Source organism: Cibotium barometz, chromosome 22, assembly GCF_041138505.1.
Source record: "Cibotium barometz isolate CiBa-2024 chromosome 22, ASM4113850v1, whole genome shotgun sequence".
NCBI classification, from domain to species: Eukaryota; Viridiplantae; Streptophyta; class Polypodiopsida; order Cyatheales; family Cibotiaceae; genus Cibotium; species Cibotium barometz.
Window position 1 is genome coordinate 46024207 of NC_141067.1, and position 9237 is coordinate 46033443.

Genomic DNA, 9237 nt, shown 5'->3' on the forward strand with positions numbered 1-9237 from the left:
TTTAAATTTGTATTCATCCATTAGAAATAAATTGTGTATTAGTTTTGTAAATTTTTTAGTTTTTTTTTCTATCTTTGTATTTATATAAATTTTAATCATTGATGCTTAAATTTATTTATATGAGTGCATGTGTTATTGAAGGCTTATAATTTTTAAGAAATATTTAACATTGTGCATAATGATTCTAAAATTGTGAACAATTTAAAACTCATCTTGTTGCTATATGGATTTTAGTTATCATATTACGTAATATTTCCATGTCTCAATACTATAAACATCTTATATGAATAACATTAATATTTCCATGTCTGAATACTATAAACATCTTACATGAATAACATTAACTCAATTCTTTGATCTCATTAATTCCAAGTTTGAATTTGAAGTATGTTATTATGCCTTTTGGTTTGGTGAAAATGTCCATATACATTTCACAAAATTTCCCCAACTTTGAAATGGAACCTTAGCCTATGCTTGGTTGATATTTTGTAGTAAAAACAACTAGAAAAGTACTAGCTACTCTACAACGAGTTTAATATTATGTACAAAATGTTATATAAAATTTTCAACCAATAAGTTTTAAGAAGTTCTTGAGTTATGTGTGTATATTAAAGATAAAAACCCTAGAGCTAGAAGACTTTGCACACTTGTTTTTGTTTTCTTTAAGATAATCAATAGACACTATAGAGGAGATATGACTATTTTGTTAGAAAGTAAGTGATTAAGGGTAATTTGAAATGAGGGGGTGTATACACCTTAGAGATAGAAGTGTTGCTAAGGTTATGAGAAAATACACTAGTAAATTATAAACCTAGAAAGGTGTTCCCACTAGGCATGATAAGACTCCTAGCATGGACTTTGAGTTGAAGTAGACATGATAAGACTCCTAGCATGGACTTTGAGTTGAAGTAGACATGATAAGACTAAAGATAAGGAAAAGGATATTATTACTTCCTAGGAAGGAAGTTAGGACTCATATATGCCCTTTTAAAAGGGAGTAATGAGAGCATGAGTCTCACCCATACTTGTAACCCTTTTTCCACCTAATAGTGTGAAGACTCAAGTCAAAGTCAAAATTGTAGCCAAGATTCAAAGTGAGGTGGACCACTTTATAAAATGAGTAAGAGTGTAGACCCAATACATGTATGCTGATAGGAATTCAACGGTTAAGGGGGGGGATGTTAGAAAATAAGTGATGAAGGAGAGGATACACCTTAGAGATAAAAGTGTTGCTAAGTTTATGTGAGAAATCAAACTAGTAGATGTTAGGAAGCAATGTAAACCTAGAAAGGTATTCAACATGCATGGTAGATTCCTAGGATGAAGACACCTACTTCAAGTGGGCGTGCACATGATGTGTATTTAATCAACAAGAAGATCAGGGGGAGGTATACCTAGAATCAAGAGAGATGAAAAGGGCATGTGTACATGAGGATTAAGAAAATACATAAAATAACGAATGAAGTGCAACAACCTATTTAAATGCCCCCATGTAATGGAAATTGTGTTTGTGCTAGATCAACTCTCTAGCATGTCATTATCTTATCATTAGTGTTAATTAAATTTTCATGATTATGTTCAAGTATTGAACCTTGTCCATTACTATCCACCCTATTACTCCAAAATTTCTAATTCTAATTTGGTATGAGAGCCTACCACTATCCCTTAAATATCTATGCACTCTACGATGTGTCTAACTAGTACATGTCATTAAGTATTAATGGCTTTGTTAATCTAAAAATTTCTTCTTTTACCCATTCACTCTAGTAATCTCAAGTTAAGTGATTGGAGGGCTTCTCTTGAAGATTTTAGGAACCCCCATAATCCCACAAGATTAAGGAGATCATCTACATCAGATAACATCAAGCATCCAGAGCAAAACAAACATGAATCGGGAGAGATTTGTAGATCTATGTCGATTAGAGATGAGATCAATAACTAGTATAAGACACTTTTTATGATGCAATTGAAGATATAAGAATATTTAGCTATCATTGATCCATGATCACGTCAACTCTTATAGCTTGATTTTCTCTCTAACCTATTCAAATCTTCAATGTACTCTTTATTTTTTAGCAAACCATTATCTACAAATAGACTGTACAATTAATGCATAAAGAAGTGTTAATACTAATCTTTAAAGGTTCAAATATCTGATTAGGCCATTGATAATCTTCTATTTTGTATCATATTACACTCCAATTTCATTTGGGCACATATATCACTAATTTAAAACATGGTTTTTTGTGGCATTTTTGCTTAAAATAATGCAAAAGTTTATTTGTTTTCAACTCTTGGATCGTTGGAAGCCTTTAAACCTAGATTTTATCTCTTCGTGTTTTTATCACAAAGTGTGAAGGGGAGGTAAAATCTTGGAAAACTGGATTGGTAAGCTTTTAATATAGAGGACACCAAGCTTGCAATAGAAAGCTTTTAATCTCAAGATTTGGTATACAAGGTTTGGAGATTAAATGCTTTTCTAACAAAAGAATAGTAAAGCGTTTTTAGATCTAAAGCTCAATTAAGATTTACCAAAAGCTTTATAAGAAAGCGTATGGAAGTTATTATGGCCTTTGATTATGGAAATTGACTCTAGAATCCAAGACTAGGAGGCCTTGCCCTACTAGTAAATCACATCCATATGGCTTGATTATTAAGGAAATTAGGAATTGAAGAAAGTGGTTTTGTATAAATAAAAGGTGGTTTTTGGGTTTTGTAGAAGTTGTTGTGAAAACGTTGGTATTGAACCCTAGTTTTTGATCTTTATCTTAATCTAACGGCTCATAATATTCCCATAAACCATCCAAGCTTTTGCCTAGAGGTTTTATAGCCTTCTTCGCCTTATCCTTAATGATGTCCAGATGTTTTTATAGCCTTCTTCTCTTTATCCTTTGGATCTTTGATGATGTCCTCTCTTTGTCCAAGTACTTGTACCCTTGTTGTAGCTTTTTGAAGGCCTTTCCTCTTTCGTAATATTTCTCCTTGAATTTTTAAATCTTTAGATATTATAAAAATTAAACCTTTGGCCTTTCTTGCACCAAATAAATTGCGAAAACCTCTATTTTTTTTAACTTTTTTTCAAAAGTCTTTCTCCTTAAGTGGTCGCCAAATCTCTGACACCACTATCATGACCTCTAAGACACATAGAGAAGGAGACTCTAATTTCTCAACACAAAAATTACAGTAGAACATATATTTGCATAAACCTTAATAAACCAAATTAAACAAACAAAGAAAAACATGGAGAATGGAGTAGAAGTTACCGTCAACACAAGAGTGGATTGAATCTCCCTTGATTAGAGTGTGATCCTTGTACGAGTCTCCCATATTTATATATATTAGAAAAAGTGCTTACTTCCTAAAAAGATAATTCTAAAAATAGAGCACAAGCCTAGTACTTTTCTTTATTTATCTGTATTAGAAAAAGCTCTTACTTTCCAAAAAGCTAATTTCAAAAACGGAGCACAAGGAAGAGCTTTCTTTATTTATATATATTAGAAAAAGTGCTTAATTTTTAAAAAGATAATTCCAAAAATAAAGCATAAGTGCTTTTAAGTTTATGAGTGTGCAAGCTCTACAAAAAGATAGTGAGTATTAATATAAAGTATTGGGCCTACCAAAAGTATAAAATACTATTTGGTATGTACAAAGGTATAAGACCTTAGCCTGACCAAAATATAGATGCCTAAATATGAAACCATAAAAGGTGTTCACATGTCTTCCAAAATATCTCATAGTGGTCCAACACATGTTTTACCCATGATTATCACATAATCCACCACTCATTCTTCGCTTACATGCAAAATAGTAATAGTCAGTGCACATATCTGATTAAACACATTAATCATGACCATATCAGACTAGTGCACATAGCTTGATTAAGCACATTAATTTTGGCAGACAGCATAATAACTCACACAGCTTACTTAAACACATTTATCTTTGTAGATGATATAAAAGGGAGCATGCAAAAATACAATACCCCAAAATCAAATAATGGGCATCCCCAAAGAGGTTACGACTAACATATGCACATACATTGCTTGAAATTTCCATGAAATCAACCATTACTCTCCTTATATTTACTAATGTAAAGCTACCAAGTAGGTTGGGGGATGTTTTTGCTTTCCTTTACTAGGTGTGTAATGAGCCACGCCTGCCAGCTAGCCTTCTTACGTAAGCTTGCAAGTAGAGTGCGATAATATTAATAAAGGAGACTTGATATATGAGCTGCTCACAAGTATTAAAGAACCGAGAGAGAATCTTGCATATATTGATGAAGACAGTTGATTGGTGAAGGGTTTATCAAATTCACACCAAGATTTTTCATCCACAAATCTTCTTATGAGGGTAACCCAAATCCCCCTATGTTTGATGAGTTGGTTGCAGTATTGTTGTAAGAAGATGAATATCGATAAAAGAAAATTAGTATAGGAGTGCGTGTAAAAAGGTAAAGGCAAAGGTAAAGCCTTCTCTCAAGGTGGTTATAAGCTAAAGTAGGAATCAACCTAGTCTTCTGGTGGCAAGGATGGCAAGAAGGGCCCGAGTGATAATCCTAAGAAGAAAGGAAAATTCAACTATTGCTAAAATCCAACTTGTTATATTAATAAATGTAGAAAAAAAGATTTGAGATGGAGAAGAAGAAAGAGTCAAGCATGACTATAGCTAATTCATTAGCACCAAGTGCTAAAAATAGGGAATTAGCGAATCATTCACATGATGATTGGGCATTGCATAATAGTTGATATTAGAGTAAGTGCTCTTGGATCTTACCTTTCTCATTTTATCTGATTATCACCTTCTCAGGATTCTCTTTTGATTGTCTTAGATCGAGCTTTCCTTTGAGTAGGTGCTTTTGGCTCTCACCTTTCTCATTTTCTCTCATTATCACCTTCTCAAGATGCTCTTCAATTGTCTTAGATTGAGCTATCATTTGAGGTGGAGAAGGTATACCATATAAGTTAATAAATTTATTGGTTAATAAAGTAACATGATTTTTACAACTTTCAAGCCGTTTTTGTCAGATTTCATGACCTGTTTGCATGCTATAATGTTTCAACAAACATCCTAGGGGAGTGTTCGTTTGAATTGTCTTTATTCAATTTTAGGTTTCAAGTAGTGTAACGACATAAATTTTTTGTTCCAACATGGTGTGCATATTCCATAAGTATAAAAAGGTTGTCTCATCATCACTTCTTTGTCATCATCGACATTGCATGTTCGATCTCGTCTCATTAACTTCTTTGGTATCATCATCATCATTGTTATCTACTTTTGCATCCTTGCTAGTGACATTTCTACAATACATTGTGTCATTTTCATACAATTCGCATGTTTCTTCACTATCAATTCATTAAATGGGCATTTCCAATACTTGTAGTTTGGGATATTTGCATTTTGTGTTATAGATTCATTAATTTCAAAATAAAATGGTTTGAACTATGTATTTAGGATGCTTTCCACCATTAGGAATAAGATCAAGGGAACTAACTACCCATTGTAATTGTTGCCCATGGGCTTTATAATGTTTTTATTAGCATTGATCTTACCAACATAGGAAAATAGAGGAACTTTTGACAGTGGCCACAACAATAAGTTGAGGAACAAAGGTCTTTGCGATAAATGTGGTGAGAAGTGGCATAAAGAACACTTCAAGTCATGCAAGACTAAGGATGACACTATTAACATGGTTGTCTCAATTGTGAATGAACTTTATGCATTTAATATTAGATTAAGTATTGTACAAGAAATAGCCCACTTATGAGGGTACTAGAGAAAGGGTGCTACACACTGTGGAATACCTCGTCAGATAGAAGGGTTTACCTATTGAAGAAGCATCATGGAAACTCGCCACAGTTTTAGAAGGTCATGTGAGAAAATTTTGGATGCATTTGGTGAGGTAAATGTAGGGGAACAACATTGATTCAACTTGCTAGAAATTCCTATAAATCATTGTTAGAGAGATTCATACCACTTGAGAATGAAGATACTTGCATTTCTAAGATAGAAAACTTGATGTACTTTCTTGGAGAGTAAGTTTTGGGTTGTTTTCAGGGAAAATGATGAAGGTTATAGCTATTGGAGATCATTTACAACCATGCTCAAAAAGTATAATGATGCTCTCACAATTGGATTAAATATGACATTCATTCATTCACCTTTGGATGATTGGTACCCAAGCACCTTTGGATGATTGGTACCCAAGCACTTATGATTGGTACCCAAGCACTTATGATTGGAGATCCTACCCATGTGGATTATCTTATCGATGCAAGGTTTCACAGATGAAACCTGTAGGTGGGGATGGTTTATAAGAAAGTTCTTATGGACCATCTATCATAGTGGGGTCAAGGCCATGGGCTTGGGGGGAGTTGCCCAAGTATGGGGTGCATCAATATGTGGTAGTATATAAAGGTAGAAAGTATAAATACCAACTATGGGATCTAACCAAGGATATAATCATTTTACTAATCAAATGAAGCTTTCAATATTTCTTTGCTATGGTGTTTCTCTCCTACACGAGAGAGAGTGTGTGGACTGCTCTTAGGTCTAAACCACATAAACTTTGGTTAGATTTTGTTTAAAAAAATTGCTTCCTTTCTCAATTAAGTTCTCTTGTCTTTATGAGTTACTCATAGTGCTTGGTCACATTCATTATGTCTAGTCTCATTATTCTTATTGCTAATCAACACTTTGTGTGAGTTACTCTATGCAAGTGTTAATCTACCCTTATTTCTTAACTCCTTTGTCCACCATTAAGAAACCCTCTTGTTTTTAACATGTAGTAGATCATTAAGAACTATGTCCACGTATCTAAAGTCACACAATATATTTTTTTCCTTTCTTGTTTAAATAACTTTTTTATCTTCATTTATTTGCAATGGTTGTTAAAATAGTATTGGAGGTGCAAAGCTCTTACAACAAGGGAGAAAATAGACCACTTAAAGAATCTACAAAGGTACTCTTAGTACATCTGAAAGTTTACTCAATAGTGATAAAACTTTGGATATACATTGCGTATAATTTTGCATGTGACACTTTTCTTAAAATCATGTGACACCTCCTCTAAAAACTTTTACAGCTACATGTTGGGTGAGAGTCTCATGCCCTTGAATCTTCATGAGATTGAAGATATTGAAAATAGAATGGTTATTGCACTTAACAAGATAAGAGAAAGAATGGTAAGTGTTGTTTACATTTTATTTACAAGTTTGATCTTTGAATGGTATGTGAAAATATTATTCAATATGGTAAAAATATCATTATTTTCTTAACGTTAAATTTTTTCTATGTTCAATGATGTAGGTGCAACTATTACAAGATGAAGCTCAAGATCTTTGTGAAAGGGTAAGATTTATAAATAATAATGAGATGACGAATATCATTTTCAATCTCTGATATGTTTTATTTAATATTCAAACATTTTTTTGTTTAAATAAAATTATAAATTTAGCAAATAGATTTTTCATGAATAAATCTATAATAGAAACAAGTTATTATTAATTGTATACTATTATAATAGACATAATAAGAGCCACCATATTTACAACAAAATAACTGGCATAATAAGAGTCTACAAAATATAACAAGATTAAAATTTTAAGGCCTCTATTTGTAATAAAGTGAAATGGTCTCATATAATGAATAATGGACACACTTACGATAGTGTGAAAGGGGTGGTCATGTATATATGTCAAATAGGCTATATTTGGGGTACCTTTTGTTGATAACCAACATAATATAAGTCAATTGCTCTCTTCTCTCTCTAAACCTAGGCTAATCATCCTAATCCAAGATAATTAGGTTAATCCAAGGCTAATCTAGAAGCTCTTTTCTTTCATTGGTATAAGAGCTTAGTTTTTGATCCACTTGGTTCTTGGTTTCAAGAAAATTTGAGAAATTCTTGGATTTTTTTATTTTCTTGATCAAGAAGAGGGACATGGTGATCTTGATTGAGCGAATTTAATCTTCTTGATTCATTTTCTAAGCTTTTGGGGCCGTGCATTTGCTAAGGACTAAATTTTGAGGAAGCCGCACCTAATTTCAAATCCCAGGACCAAAATTGGGGAAAAATTTGCTAATCAAGATTAATGCTAATCCGAAAATGTTTTTCCCCTTCCTCTTATTTCTTGCTTGATTTTTGAGTGATAGAAGGCTTAAATCTCTAGTTAACAGCTTGCAATATCTTAGGGCTTTGGCTTGCGAGGTAATAAGCTTCACAACAATGAGACTAGCTTTGGTAACCTTCGTTGAGGATTTCTACCCATGAGGGTGCTCGACAACTATGTGCATCTTCTCATCTATTGGAGCCAAATATCTACCATTGGAGCTTTTCATGACTTGTGGAAGGGATTTAACATTGATTGGATAGTACAATGGTGGAAAATGACATCTATACACTCCTTCTTCCTCATGGCAAACTCGCACAGGTCGCCGCCACAACAACTGAGAAAAAAATATCTAGAAAATCACGAGGTTCAAGCTTCATAAACCTTTCATAACCTCTCAAGCTTATTCCATAATGTCTTCTCTTCATGTTTGAAAGATTGTTCAGGCTACAATTAGACAAAAAATGGTTGTGTTTTCTTCTTAGGGTTTTTTTGAGAAGAGAGTGCACAATGTGGCCTGATTAAGTGCACAATGTGGCCTAATTAAGTGCTAACTAAGATGCTAATCATGAGTAAGATTTGATTAATACTCTACATAAACCTTTAAATGAGCCTTGTCATGCTAAGATAGAAGGTTATTTATCAATTTGGGGCTTTCATTATAGGAACCTTGATTGCATGCAATTGGATAATTACTTATGCTATTCACTTGTATGGAGAGCTATATCATGCCAATTAAGACCATATGCAGTCATATGTCTTCAATTGAAGCATTAGGAGAATGCTAAGCAATATTTGCATTAATTTCATCCATTTTCATCATTTCTTGGTAATTGAAGGTTTAATCTATGGCATTGAGATCCTTATATGCACTACTACATGTCATTGGAAAGTTTTAGATGCCATTCGTAGCCATTTCCATGCTATGGTATGTCACATGACATGTATGAATCATGCTATGGTTTCATATGAGCTTATGGGATGAATATGTATGCCATTGATCATGTTTGATGCAAGTGATATAAGGCATGCCATATGCTCTTGTGAAGAGGCACATGTTTTGAGAATTCGGGAGGGCAAGTGATTGAAGCTGTATATGGGAAGACATGCTTTTGAATCTCCTCTTTGA

At 33.2% G+C, this 9237-nt stretch overlaps 1 long non-coding RNA gene across 1 annotated transcript; it reads left to right on the forward strand.

The window, feature by feature from the left end:
* Window positions 1-6894: 6894 nt before the first annotated feature.
* Window positions 6895-7348, forward strand: LOC147626665 (uncharacterized). Its single transcript, XR_015268682.1, has 3 exons — window positions 6895-6958; window positions 7082-7181; window positions 7306-7348. It is a non-coding gene; the product is annotated as an uncharacterized LOC147626665 (long non-coding RNA).
* Window positions 7349-9237: the final 1889 nt, after the last annotated feature.